This window comes from Camelus dromedarius, chromosome 2 (genome assembly GCF_036321535.1).
Source record: "Camelus dromedarius isolate mCamDro1 chromosome 2, mCamDro1.pat, whole genome shotgun sequence".
In the NCBI taxonomy this organism is placed as follows: Eukaryota; Metazoa; Chordata; class Mammalia; order Artiodactyla; family Camelidae; genus Camelus; species Camelus dromedarius.
Genome location: NC_087437.1, coordinates 88,242,579 through 88,256,535, shown reverse-complemented (window position 1 = coordinate 88,256,535; position 13,957 = coordinate 88,242,579). Strand labels below are relative to the sequence as shown.

General features: G+C 38.1%; 1 long non-coding RNA gene across 2 annotated transcripts in view; it reads left to right on the top strand.

Moving 5' to 3' along the window:
* The first annotated feature begins 2,269 nt into the window (after positions 1–2,269).
* Positions 2,270–13,957, top strand: part of LOC135318960 (uncharacterized) — a 115,554-nt gene continuing 103,866 nt past the window's right edge. For both annotated transcript variants that reach the window (XR_010377434.1, XR_010377435.1), the window contains exon 1: positions 2,270–2,345. This is a non-coding gene — a long non-coding RNA (uncharacterized LOC135318960). The remainder of the gene's footprint in view (positions 2,346–13,957) is intronic.

Sequence of the window (13,957 nt, the reverse complement as noted above, 5' to 3'; positions counted from 1 at the left end):
GAGTTGATATAACCTTGGACTCTCTCCATGGCTGTCATCTACAAGATTTGTTACAAATTACTCTGGGTACAAGTGTAAAATCAGGGTGGTCAATGTCATATCTTCTAGGGAAATTACTGTGTTCTATTAGGAAAGTTATAAATCTTAACTTACTCTGGCATTATTTTCACTCTGCTCTCATAAATGAAGAGCCATAGCCACATAGTCAGATATTTATGAGACCAGGGCTGGGACCAAGCAAATTATGACACAGGGAATTAAGATTTAAGAATTATGTGGGAGAGTAAAAACATGAAGTAAATGCTAATGATGATCCAAAATCATTACCTGTAAAAGTTCAGCTAACAGTTCTTGAGTACTAAATGACAAGCATTATGTTTAGTGTTTTATATATAGGATCTCATTTATATATATATGATGTCAGAGAGCAAGGATGACCTCAACAAGAGAAGAAAGATGGGCTGGAAAATACATGTTTAGTCTATGAGAAGCATTTATAGAAGATCATCTTTGAATGGCAGAAAGTTTTGTGAGATGGGAGAACAGAAAGCAGCTTTCAATGACAGGAGTTCCTTTTGGTGAGAAAGGATCTGGGATAGTCAGATCCAGGGTAAACTATGTCTTGGGGTGGGTCCACTGGTGGATTGTGGGGGTGTCGCTTCGTACAAAACATCTGTCCCACCATTGGCGAACTCTTCCAGTGCTGGAAAACTGACACCTTCTATTACAGAATCAAATTTGGGTCTACCCCTCTACTCACAGTAAAGCCAATCTACTGACACTGGGTTGTGGTAAAGGAAAGGGTAGCAGATATTGCAGAGCACCAAGCAGGGAGTCCAGGCAGCTAATGCTACAAAACTCCAAACTCCCTGATGGTTTCCAGGGAACGGTTTTTAAAGACAAGGGTGAAGGAGAGAGGTTGTGGGTTACTGTGATCAGCTGGTGGACATCCTTTTGATTGGTTGGTGGTAAGGCAATTGAGAGTCAACAGCATCAACTTTCTGGTTTCAATTCATCTGGGGTCTGTGTGTCTATGGGCAGCATACAATTAACTTCTTCTACCTGGTGGAGGTTTTAGTAACTGCAAAACAGCTCAAAGGATATGGCTCAGAATTTTATCTATAGCCTTGAGGAGGTACTAAAGGTCCTTGACTTTGTTTAATGGCTAAACCATTACTATTTTGTTTTGCTTGACTGTTCTCCATTCTTTCTGTATTTTCTCACTTCTCTGATTAAATTTATTTTTTTTTAACTTGGGGAAAGCCTAGGGGGCTAGTTTTTCTACAGACAAGGGGCAAGTGGAGGACATGGGGTGGGGATGTGGGGTCTACCCTGGGAAGGCCTCATAGGGTCCTGCTTCCAAGAAGCACTCAAGTTTCTAGGATCAGTCAAAGCAGGTCTAGTTCTCATAGGCTGGAGCTGAAGGGACTCAGTCTACTGGGCTATGAGTCATTGATCTGAAAAACACATTTAAGGCCATGAACAATAAAGGTCAAGTATTTTCTCAAGGTCAAATCTAGGTCAAAACACTGCAGATGTATTCCAACTATCTAAAGAGTAAATCTCTAAGTGATGCCTTAGACTAAAGCCTTAACTAAATCCTGGCCCCATTACCCCGCGTATCTCCCTTCTCCTTTCGCCCTCTACCTCAATTCTTTTTCAGGACATGCCTGCTTTGTGAAGTTGTGGATATAGAGAACTCGGTCCATTCAGCGACTGGTTTGCAGGCCCACTTCCGAAGACCGCCCCCAATTACTCCCTCTTCGCTTTCCGTACCTCAGCTCTTTCCTAGCCACCCAACCGGGTAAAAAGAGCTACGGAGAAGGAGACGCAAAGGTTAGAAAAGGAAAAGGAGACATAAGTCGTCTTATTTTAGATGTTTTCAGGAAGGTTATTCACGTCATTTTCAGATTCTATGAACAGATAATCTCCAAGGTATCACTCAAGTTAAAGAGACGGGACTCTTCCCTCCCCCGCCCTTCTCCACGCATCAGTGGAAGGGAAAGGAGAAGGCTGAGACGAGGGTGGAGGGGGGAAAGTGAGAGAAGCGAGATGAGAAAGGAGTGTTGAAAGCAGGAGGGGATGAAGGCAAAAAGAGAGGAGTGTTTGGGGAGGTAGAGAGCCGGGGCGTCTGACCGCCCGCGCTCCGGACCGCCCCGGCACGGCGCCCGAGTCCCGCATCGCGCAGCCAGCTCGCGGCCGCGAGAGCAGCCCGGGCACGCCGCTCTCCACCCCGCGGCGGCCGGCACCCCGCACCGCAGCCCCTGCCGGCCCGCCGGCCCGCCGGCCCGCCGCCCGGCTGGGGGTCCGGCTTCCTGCCCCGGACTGCTGCGGGAGCGCTCTCGGTGAGTGTGTGGCTCCGCGTCCTCCGAGGGAGAGTGCGCCGCGCCGGCGGCCGGCGCGCGGGTGGGGAAGGGGCGCGGGGGCAGCTCTGGGCGGGAGGGCCGGGAAACCCTGCGGGCTTGGAGCCGAATTCTTTTCCCTCACTTCTTTGGGGACGAAGGGGCAGCTCTGGAATTCAAGAATCGTCCTTTCGCACTTCCTCTACACCCTCGCTCCTCCGGGCTGAAGTTGCGGGGAGCAGGCGTGGTCCAGGGCGGAGCAGGTGGTCCAGGGTGGGAGGAAGGGAGGGGTCCGGCCCGGCTCTGGGGTGAGGGGTGGCGATCCGAGCCCGCCACACCCCACCTCGGGGCAGACTCCCGGCGCTCCTGCCTTGAGGAGCTGCTGTGGTGGAGAGAGAGGGGGCCAGAATCCATCCCTAGAAGGACAGGACAGCCTTCGAATCCATTCCTCTGTTGGATCTGGGGAGGATTCTGAGGCAATGATTAGAGAAATGTGAGGAACCTGACGGAGGCATAGATCAGGAAAAAAGCAGCAGTTTTCTAACTTAATTTCCCGAGGGTACGAACCCATGAGGTAAAAGGGCAGGAGAGAGCTTCCACCTCGCAATCGTAATGTCTGCTTCGGGTCTTGCCCATGGAAGGAAGGCACCCTTCTCTTTAGAAGGGCGGTTGAGCAAAGGGGAAAAGGGGATTCGAGTGAGCGTTCATCCTCAAGGTTCCTGTCCCCAAGGGGGCTGGGAGAGCCGCATCTGTGTGCTCAGAAAGTAAAGGAATAAAATGGAGGAGCTGAGGAAGAATACCTACGGTGATTAGCATTTTGGGTGCCTCAAATGCTGTATTTGGGTTTTGGGTTATTTACATTTGCATAAAAGAAGTGACCCCTGATAGGACACTGGATGGGAACAGAAGGTGCACTGCCATGCACTTTGGAAGAAACCTTGAGACTTCTTTTTCTGCTTTGTGAAGTACGTTCCAGGCACCTTGACGATTGGAATATAGTGAAGCTGATTTGTTAAATGAACATTTAAGATGACATAAGCAGGGAGCGTCACCCGCCCCATTCCCTCAGTTTTTCTGGAATATCTATGTTATTGCAGTTTGATTAAATTTTAGGGGGTGTGCTATACCAAAATCCAGGAAACTGAGACACATTCAAAATGGGTTTCACTCTGGTTCTATTTCCATACAATTCTTTGACATTTGATTTGGTGATCAGCAATCTAATGATTCTTAAGTTTGAGATGCCCCTGTGTTAACACAGAGTTGTGTGCACCGAGTTGTCTCTGTGTTAGTTGAGGGATGTGGGCTAGACTCTTAGCTGGCTTTCACTGAGGGGGTGGGAGTGTCAACAGCCAAAGCAAACCTAAGGAAGACTCTGTCATCCCTCTGGGCTCGCAGATGCTGTTCCTCCTTCTCTTCCCCTTTCTCCTTCTTCAAACTCAGAAGCAGTTTCGAGTGTCATCATATTGTGTTTCCTCCAAGGAAAGTGGAGTTCTTGCTCCCCACGACCCCATGCAAATGTGTCTCAAGGTCAGGCTTGATAATGAAGTTTCGCTGTTTCCAATCGGAAGTGTTTCTATGATTTGGGTAGATTTTTCATTAAACTCAGAGGTTTGTAGAACAAACATTATACTTAAACTTACCTAGTATTAGTCTAGGAGTTCACAGATATAAAAATAACTTAGTTTACTTATTTTGTCCAAGAAATTGTAGTATGTTTTCCCACACTTCCTTTGGTGAGTATGAATCATTTATCAAGCTTTATCCACTGAGGCTTATTACAGAGCTGATGAGCCTAAGGTATATGAAGGGATTGTTCTGTTTTAATGGTATATAAAGATCTCTTGGAATGAAGGTTTAAGGAATGATACAGTTGTTGCTACTTTACCTCCTTAGGCAAGTTTGATAGATGGCTGGGATTAAGCAATAATAGCACATTTACAAAGCCAGCTTTTTCATTGTTTTAAATACATAAATAGGTTACTAAACTACATCAGTGAAGTTTTTAAGCATGCTGTTCTTATAAAGACTACCATAAAGCTGCTTATAAGAATTATACAACACACCCACCTTTCTTAGAATTTTTGTTTGTTTGTTTTTAATTTTAAGTTGGGTTCATGTCTCTTTCCAAAGACTTGCAAAACTGTAACTTAATTCTTAATGGGAAATGAGAGGAGTGATAGTTCGAATTTTTTATCTAATAAATGTGGTCCTTTTGAATTTGATTAACTATTACTGAAATTATTTAAAAGATTTTTGAAGGGTACTTTCTAGTGTACTAGTAATAAATGGCTTATGTACAAAAACATGGACATGGTAATTTAAGAGGTGGGAAGAATGCTGTTTGAAGCACAGGAAATGAGATGCAGTATGTTGCTATCTGATTGTTATTAACTGAAAACACTAATAATTCTTAAGTGATGGAGTCCTGAAACCCCTAGAGACACGTCTGTAGTGATCTGATACAGAACCACAGTCCTATGCCCCACAGTGAGAAACCTTGCTTTCCATTCCCTCAGCTTTAGTTTAGACCAGAAATAACTAACTTCTGTTCTAACAGTCAAGAACCCTTGAAGTGCAGTAGGGAAGCTTGGAATTGGCATCTGTAACAGAAACTACTACTTCCACTTGAAAAGGTACAAAGAGAAATGTTTCTGAGCCTAGGAATGAATGTAAATAGGCAGAAATTATATCAGTGAGTGTATACAAGTATTAAAGCAGAAGGACTGTGTTGACCTGATAATACCTTCAATTCCCTAGTGGTGTTTCCTTCTCTCAGAAGTGATATGTGGCCTCTTAGCCCACGGTATATATAAGTATCTATTTTCTTCTCTGTACAATGGGAAGCCATTAAAGCATTTCTAGTAGGAGACTATTTTACCAGGATCCTCTTGCAGTTGTGTCAAGATGATCTCTTGAAAGACAAGAGCAGATGCAAGAAGGCTTCCTGTTAAGAGGCTACTAGGGTTTCTTAGCCTCTTCTTTAACCAGAGTGATATCCATGGAAATAATGAGAAGTGGCCAAATTCTGGTTATATTTGGAGGTAGAGGTGACAAGACTTTGATGGATTAAATGTAGTTGTTGACAGCAGGAAAGAAATCAAGGCTCATGCTTATTAGATTTCTGACCAGAGCAGCTGGAAGAATGCAGTTGCCACCAACAGATATGGGAAGACTAAGGAGAAGCAGTTAAGTTTTGAGCAGCCTATTAGACATTCATGTGCAGGCATCAGCAAGGTAGTTGGGACAGAGCTCAAGGGAAAAGTTAGAGTTGGAGATAAAAATGTGCGAGCCATCAGTATATAAATGGTATTTAAACAGCGGGACTTTATGAATTGATTAAAGGAGAGAATGAATTTAAAAGATCAGTCTGAGAAAAGAGCTCTAGAACAGCCTAAAATATGGACACTGAAAAGAATAGGAGCCAGAAAAGGAAACCGAGGAGTAGCAATCAGTGAAATAGGAGGAAATACAGAAGGGTATAATATCATGGAAACCAAAAGAAGAAAGTATTTTTAAGAGGGAGGACATCAGCTATGTCCAGTGCTGTGGGAGAGTTAAATTATATGAGGGTAAAGAATTGCTTTGAAATTTTACTTGACCTTGATAAGAGCTATTTCAGTTGAAACGGTGGTGAGAAAAGATTGACCGATAAGGACTGAACAAAGACTGGTGACCTAATGATTCTAATCCTAGGGATTTATTTTACAAATATACCTGCACTTTTGAAAAATAATGTATGTTTAAAGTTACTTCTTGTAGCTTTTTATGTAAGTAAACAATGAAAACAATAAACACCTGTAAATAGGAGAAACGCAAAATACACTATGTGCATATATTTAATGGAACATTATCTAGATGCTACAATTTTTAAGGCAGATTTCTATGTACTAATAGGAAAAGATCTTCAGAGTATATTAAAGAGGAAAAGTTGCAATGCATTGTGCATGATATGTTATCATTTATTAAGGAATAAAGAAAATGAGCCTATTTATGAAAGTATATGCCAAAAAATGGGTAATAGTGGTTACCTACAGGGAGAGAAAGTGGGTGGTAGGGTACAGTATTGGGAGGGAGATTAAATTTTGTATAGACTTTAATACCTTTGAATTATATAGACATAGATAAGCTATTCGAACTTTTAAATAAGTTTTTATACATAAATCTGAAAAATACTTTTAAAAAGTATTGTAAAGTAATGGTACAAAAGGAAGAACGGGATGTGAGGAAGGGAATACTCTGTATAAAATAACTTCTTCAAGAAAAGGATTAAAAGTAGCTGGAGCAGGACACGGAGATTTGTTTTTAAAATGGGAGCTTTAATGATGGAATTGGACCAGTGAGAATGAGCTAGACAGAAGGAAAAATTGATTAAAGAAAAAAAAATACAACTATGGGAGCAAAGCCCCTTAATAGTCGGTAAAGATGAATTACAGAAATTAGTCAGGAGTGGAACTAGGTTGATCAGGAACCGTTTCCCTCAAACCCCCAGATCTGCATCAGTCCTTTGGTCAGCTTCCTACATTCCTAAAGCGAAGTACTGCCTAGGACATCAGAATAAACTTTTCTAAATTGACACTACTGTAAAGTCAGTTCTCGTGCCATTTGGACACTCAACTTCTCATCGTATCTTTTTTTAAGCCTTTTTTTCGGTGGTGGTGGGCATCCTCTCTTGTTCCCTTAGCAGCTATAACACAGCTTGCTACTCTTTTCAAAACTGTCTCTGCCTCCTCACTTTCAGGATAATTCTTTACTGGGAATTCAGACTCTCCCAGAAATGAAGCTTCCTTACTACTTCTAACTCCTGTGTATTTATCTGCTCACCTGCTCTCCTTCCTTCCAAACCTGTAGTCAAGCTGACCTCCCTCTCTGCTCTGGATCTCACAACTGCCGCACTCCAAACCTTGCATCTTAAACCATTCTTTTATCACCTGCAACTTTAAACTCTTCTTTATTTCATGACTTCATCATTTAAGTATGTTATACTTATCATATCATTCCCATGTTTAAGCAAGCAGAAAGGTCTCTCATGATCCTGAACATCCCCTATATCTAGTCTCCTATTCATTCCTCCTTTACTCAACCAGCTTCTAGGAAAAAAGTAATTTTTATTTCTTATCGCCATCTCCTCCCTTCCCCTTAACTCCTCTCCTCCCACGGTCTGGCTTCTACCCCCATCACTCCATGAAACTGCTCTGGCAGTGATCATACTATTATTAAATCAGAGGTTACTGATCATTGAAATCTTATAGCCTGTTGACCTACAGAGGGGCATTTGACAAAGTAACCATTAACTGCTCATGCCTTTTCTTCCCTTAAACTCAAAGATACCTTCCTCTTCTTGAAGAAAGTCAGTGATTCTCTTTGTCCACTTCCTGTATCTTTGAATTTTCTTCACTTATTTGGTGATCCTATTCCACTGTTCATCCTTAGTTCTCCTATCTACTCACTTCCATTTTTTTCTTATTCTCTTTTGGTCAAAGATCCCTATGAGAATCTAAAAACAAACAAGTCAGCAAACAACTATGGTATCTCTTCCCAGGGGAAAAAAAAATTCACATAAGTGCAAATATTTGCAGATAATTTTTGGCAATTAACCGACTCACTGAATCCCATCCACGGGAATAAGAAATCTTTCCTAGACCTTCCTATAAAGTAATAATTCCATTAGTAACTGTGGTTTTAGTTACCTCCAAATGACTTGATAGACCTAGTTATTCCGAATGTGAGGATGAATCTCATTTCTGGTATCGTCCACTAAGGATCCTCTTTTGATGTATCCAAGTCATAACAACACAAACTACCTTCATGATTTTTTCTGTACCTTCATACCACATTATTTCTTCTTTACATAATTTCTCTTTAAATTGAATCACATCTTAAAATAAATAAGTAAATATAAAATTCTTACCACTGTTTTTAACAGAAAGTCAATATTACTGCCTCAAGTAAGAGGCAATGGTTTTTTTGTAAAAAAAAGGAGTATAGCAAAAAATGGTGATGTTATTAAATTTTAATCAGATATTTATTGCCTTGAGCCTAAGACTTATAAGGGAGATTAGCAGAAGTAAAAACAATTTTTTACCAAACTGAAACTCTCTCAAGGGGTCAACCCAAAGGGAAAGAAAATTGGAAAGGGAATCAATTCCTCACTATGTGACACAGTGTTATTTAATGTCATGACCCAGTAGAAGTAAAGTCATGTGGGGTAGTACCAGTGGAACTTGAACTTAGGAAAATGCCCCTCTCTTCTGCATATCTAGCTCAAACCTCCCCATTAAGGTACAGAACCTGGAGATCACCATAAGAACAGATAAATGACCTCCAGTTTCAATCGACAGGTTCGTAATTAAATTCATCTTCTTTCTCCACTAAATGTTTAAGCCTATTATATTCCATATCCCATTAGAGTAACTTACAGGTTGTTTTTTTTTTTAATTTTTTTTTTTACCCAGCCAAATTTAGTCAATGCAATGGGTCTCTTGAATCTACCTTCCTGATCATCCATCTACTTACTATAACTCAATATGTGTGACCTGGGCTCTTAAAAAACCTTTAGCCTCATCTCCCTGGATCTAGCCCTGCCCCCATAAATCATTTGCACTCCCCTCACCCGTCTCACCTAATTAATTTTATAGATTTCTATCCCATATTTTGGTGGCTCCCCGGTTCCTTCTGGGAACAAGCCAAGCCATGTAACTCAGTCTCCCAGCCTCCTGTTTCTGAATTTCTGTTCCTATTTACTTCCTGCCACTTCACCTTGCCCACCTGCAGCTATGCTTTAGCAACAGGGAACGACTCACACTTACCTGACAGGGCAGTTTTCTTCTGTTCTTCACTTAGCTCTGAATAGCCTTTCTTCCATCTGGCAAATTCTTAGTCAGTTGCCAAAATGCATATTTATTTGTTTTCCTTTCCAGACCCCTTTTTTAGCCAACAAATAACCCCCTAATGTCCATTAGTTACGGACCTTTTGCAAGCTTCCATGCTACACTTACCATGCTGTATTATATTTTAGTTATTTACATTTTTCTTCTCTCCATTAGACCAATGAGTCCTTGGAAGCAAGAGTTGAGTCTTTTTAATCTATTTCTCAAGACTGAAGGAACCATAGTGCTTGGTACAAAGGGCATCAAAGGGCATCTCAGACTCTTGTGTTGCCTGGGGTAAGAGCTCCTATAAACAAGCTGTGACACCAAACTCTTCACAGATACCCTTGGGTAGAAGTGATTTTCTAAAAATCACCTCAAAAACTTCTGTTTCTCTATTCAGTGGTGGCTCTATGGCATTTCACTCTTTCAAACCATCTCATAAAATTAAAAGGCAAAAAAACTCAGAGAAGCTTCTTAATAATCCTCTGTACCCACAATCTCCAAGACAGATGGCTATTTTTCTTATATAATAAAACCTCAAGGTAAGAAAATTATATAACCTCACTCAGTAACCCGATTAAGTGCTCAGCTATCTTAATTTTTTATGCAGTGTGTATTGACATTGCTATTTTTTTAAATGGACAATGTGTGGTTACATTTTCCTTGTATCAGTCTTTTCATCTATTTCAAAACAATGTCAACTAATATTGAACAGAATTATCTCAATTAAATCAAGAGTTATTGATACTCATTCACCTTTTGCAAATGCTTAACTTTCAACTTTATCCAAGATATGGAAGTCTTTGGGTCCAGTTCAACATAAACATTTTCTATTTTTGTGTTATTTCTCCATCTTATAAATATATATATTTATATATATTATAACACTGATATATATATCAGTGTTATTAACATACTCATAATGGAAATTAATGGAATAAAATCTTTTTTGAGATAGATGTTTTATTTAAGTAGAAACCATATATACATTCAATCAGTCGTGGTTATGTACAAACCCCTAGCCATCAAAAGCCCTAACTTTATAATTATGTGTTTGCCTTATACTATTTTGCTTTTTTGAGACATTTGTGATATTTTGAAAAGTACATGAAATATGATTTTGTTTTCTAATTACCATAGCATGCAAGATTCCTGACTACTTCATTAATAGCTAAGATCATTTCAGGAAAAGATTAATTTGTCTCATCTTACAAGCAAGGATGACTTAATTTTGTGGTACAAGTAACAATGAATAGGTTAGTTGCATATTTTCATAGCTTCTTATTAAATAATGTTTGAAATAATGAGTTCCAGATTTGGAAAGTGGTCATTTCAACATTCTGTCTACAGATTACCTAGTGCAGCCACTGCAACACAGGACTAATAATTCAAGGCATCTTTTAGCTGTTCTTTAGGATCTTGGCAGTTGTGCTTGACAAGGCAAAGACCCTTCAATCTTTATATTTCTAGTTAAAATAAAAGCACTGGAGCTCTCTATTCTTACCTTTCATAACTAAAGTCTAGAGACTGTATCATCTGGGACGTTCTGTTTTGAAAAAAGGAATCTGGATTTCAAATGCTCAAATAACCATTTTCTGTCAAATTCTTCTGTGGATCTTTTCCCCTCTTACCTGATTAGGTTCAACCAGCCGTCATCAACCCTATAAGAGATCAGAAGAGAGAAACTAATATTCTTCCCTTCATAGTCATAATCCTGGAAAGGGCTTTCAAATGAATGGTTAAAATCCTGACAAACTTCATTTTTGTCCTAAAGAAGTTTACCAAGAGTTAGTTCAAATCTATGCAAGTTTTCTTTCTGTCTATACCCGCCCAGATCTACCCTTTCACTGAGAGTATCTACAGTCTTCTGTTGAACATCATTGCTACTTCAGGACCTAAGTGCAGAGAAGCTGTACAGAGTGCTGCACTTTTTTTAAAGCATGTAAATGCACCACACCATTGTAAAATTGTAGATAGGCAATAATTCTGCACTGGCTAAAGGAGGTTACCTTAGAAACAGTGTCACACGTTGGAACAGTCGTTCAGAAAAACATCTAATTTGATGTAAGATGCCGATATGTAGGATTCATAGTGAAACAGTACAGAAGTAGGAGCTTTCTGAGTAAATAAATTTATGATTATCTGTAGCATACAAGAGTGATATTGGACCTCACTAAATGAGAGAAGAAATACTCTTTCCTAGATACAAACTAATTGAGTAAATAAGTAGAAGAATAATTAACAAAATTAAACTTTACCTAATTTCGTGGGTATACTCATAATGGCATGAGAACGAACTGTTTGATAGTTTTTACCACTGCATTCCAATGTATTATTACATTTCATCTTCACACTTGGACCGGAATGATTATCCTCATTTCATGGAACAGGAAATTGATTCTAAGTGGTTTGTCCTATAGCTGGGGGCTCATAAATAGTGGAAGTAGGGGGCACAGATCCACATTTCAGTTCAGTCCAGTCATCTTCTAACTACGTATGTTGCCCTTTAATCCTAAAATATTTAAGAAGAAACTACATCCTCCTTTGGGTTCGTTTTTTAAGATGAATTTTACCATTTTCATTGTTAGTTTTAAAACAAAAATGAATTGCAAAATTTACACTTAAAACTAAAAAGTGTTTTCTTTCATATTACTCATTTTATAGATGTTTCTAATATACAAAAATGTGATTTTATTCTAATAATATTTTCCTCATTGTTGAAAACATTAATATATAAAAATATTTAAAGAACAAAAATATCCATAATTCTATCACAACATTCTCACAAGAATTGAATATTATATCAAATTTTAAAAATTTTGTGGAATTGTTAGCCAAAATTATGTATCTCAATTCTTGTTGATATTGATATATTTTTAGATTACCTATAAGGTTGAGTATAATTTTTAAAATTTTATGATTATTTGAATTTCTCATTTTTGAATTATTTGTCAGTGCTCTTTGCTCATATTACCATAGACATGTTTATGTTTTCCAAAGCTTTGTCTGTCATATGTTGCAAATTTTCCACTTTGTTGATACTTGTTCCATGGTAATTATTGATGTCACATAAGTTTAAATTTTATGTGATTCAACAGTTCAGTTTGTTTTTTTTTTAACTTTGGTTTAGTTTGGGTTTCATGCAACCAGAAGTAAACTTCAACTTTCCATTCCAGGATCTGTTGGTTATTTGTTCATATATTCCAATTTTAATGGTCTTATTTATTTTATATGTAGCTTTTTGATCAAGCTATAATTCACTTTTATATGTCCTGTGTGATGAGTTGCTATCTTGATTTTTTTTCTGAAGAGTTAGCCTATTGTCCTAACAGCATGTGTTGGCGAGAGGGTACAGCTCAGTGGTAGAATGCTTTCTTAGCATGCACAGGGTTCTCGGTTCAACCCCCAGTACATCCATTAAAAAATAAATAAATAAATTATATTTGAATATCTAATAGTATATGTGGAAAAGTCATTCCACCCTCACTAGTATGAAATATTAAATTTATTTCTACTTCTGTGGTTATGGCTAGCTCACAGTCAGTCACCTAACTTTAATCTACCTAGTTTGCTCAATTCTTGTTAATATGAATAAATTTTTAGTTTATTCTGTTGCCTATTTAAAATAGACAATAAAATATTCTGAATCTAAAATTTTGTCTATTTCATACTTTAAGCAAAATAAAAGTATATAATTATATTTATAAAGCTATTCTATCAGAATTACTATAGATCATTCTCAGTAGTACAAACCAAATAGTGTACCACTGAAGTCTAATGTTCTTCTTTGATTTAAAAGTTATTTTGAAGAAGCTGTTATAAATGACAAGGTTTCTGGTGTTTGTATTTAAATATTTTCAGCTGTTGCTTATTTTTATTATTATATATTGTGGTCAGAAAATGTGGCCAGCATGATTTTTATTTGAGATGGCCTAGTAAAGTTTTCTTTTTGATTTACATTTGTTTAACTTGTGGAAAACACCACTGTACAGTTGAAAAACAGTGAATTGCGTGCTGTGTACAACACTGAAATTCACTATTATGTTTATCACATCTATATTCATATGTCATTTTACATGATTTATCTATTACTGATTTAGAGATCCATTAAGGTCTCATCTATAATCATATTTGACTGTTTCCCATTGAATACCCAATTTATGGTTATTTGTATACTGTTGTGTGTAATTATTGGTCACTTAAAGATATATGATTATCTAGTTTTCCTGTGTGAAATTTATTTTATCTTTTTTTAATGGAATTCATCTTGTCTAATACATTTTTATACTTCCTTTCTTTAGATTTGCCTAATGTTTGTTGGCTTGAGACATTTTATATTTGGATTTTTCTTATAAGCAAAATATTATTAACTTACATTTTTACCTAATGTGAATACTCAATCTGGATATTTTTTCTCTTTTGATAGGTGAGTTTATCCTATTTTTCAAATTTCTGCTATAAGTACCAGGTTTCATTTTACCTGAACTAAACAATTTTCAGTGTTTACTTGTTTTTTCTTTCTATTTTGTCTCTTTCTTTCTATTTTTGTATTTTGTCATTGTCTTTTGACACTGGTCATTTCTTGATTTGTTTATTCTTTTTGGAATTATAGCCAAAGAAAGTTGATATATATTCTGTTAGAAATTGGTATTGGTTATTGTTTAAATTCTTCTCATTTCTAGGATTGTGTTTCCTGATAGGAAGTAGGGGGAACAAGTAGTCCCCAAAGAAACTTCTTTCATC